The 869-nt window shown below is 44.5% G+C and overlaps 1 protein-coding gene across 13 annotated transcripts in view; it reads right to left on the bottom strand.

Moving 5' to 3' along the window:
• The window catches only part of SLMAP (sarcolemma associated protein), a 164,091-nt gene that overhangs the window by 129,266 nt on the left and 33,956 nt on the right, over positions 1-869 (bottom strand). The window lies entirely within an intron of this gene.

Genomic DNA, 869 nt, shown 5'->3' with positions numbered 1-869 from the left:
CAGAAAGTAGATTCCTACAGGGTTATTTACCAAACGTTCAGAAGTATTTTTAAAAGAGCTAAGCCCCTCGCCCACTGCGCGGGCCCCTCCTGGCGAAGAGCAAAGGCCTGGGTTCCGGGCACCGGAGGAAAACTGGTGCCAGCAGCCAGGGGAAGGGGCCCCCAAGAGGCCCCAGATTGCGAGAGGGCACAGGCCGGGCTGAGGTACCCACCCGAGTGCACAAATTTTTGTGCACCGGGCCTCTAGTAATAATAATAAAGCACCATCAAGACAATCTACTGAATGGAAAAAAAATTGCAAATCATTTATCTGATAAGGGAATTGTACCCTGAATATATAACTTAATGATAAAAAGATAAATTAATTTTTAAGATGGGGAGATGTGAACATTTCACAAAAAATATATACAAAAGGCCAATAAGTACATGAAAAGATCCTCAATATTACTAGTTGTTAGGGAAATACAAAAAAAAAAAAAGGGAGGGGGGAAGAAATACCACTTTATACTCACTAGATGGCTACAATAAAAAAGACAGGAAAAAGTATTGACTAGGAAGTGGAGAAATTGAACCTTTATTATACACTGCTGGTGGGGCACATATAATAGGCCAACCACTTTGGAAAACAGTTCAGCAGTTCCTCAAAATGTTAGGTATGGAGCTACCATATGAACCAGTGAACTAAAAACATATGTATAAAAACTTGTACATGTCTGTTCTCAGTAGCATCCTATATAATAAAGAGCTAATATGCAAATGGTTGTCACGCCTTCGCTCCCTTTGCACCTTCGCGCCCTCAACCCCTCGCGCTGGGGCCGGGGGACCTGAGGCCATGCCCCCTGCCCTGGTGCCAGGGCCGGGGAACCTGCG

The sequence above is a fragment of the Myotis brandtii genome, unplaced genomic scaffold (assembly GCF_000412655.1).
Source record: "Myotis brandtii unplaced genomic scaffold, ASM41265v1 scaffold268, whole genome shotgun sequence".
NCBI classification, from domain to species: domain Eukaryota; kingdom Metazoa; phylum Chordata; class Mammalia; order Chiroptera; family Vespertilionidae; genus Myotis; species Myotis brandtii.
Note: the sequence above shows the minus strand (reverse complement) of the source record. Positions and strands in the feature narration are given on the sequence as shown.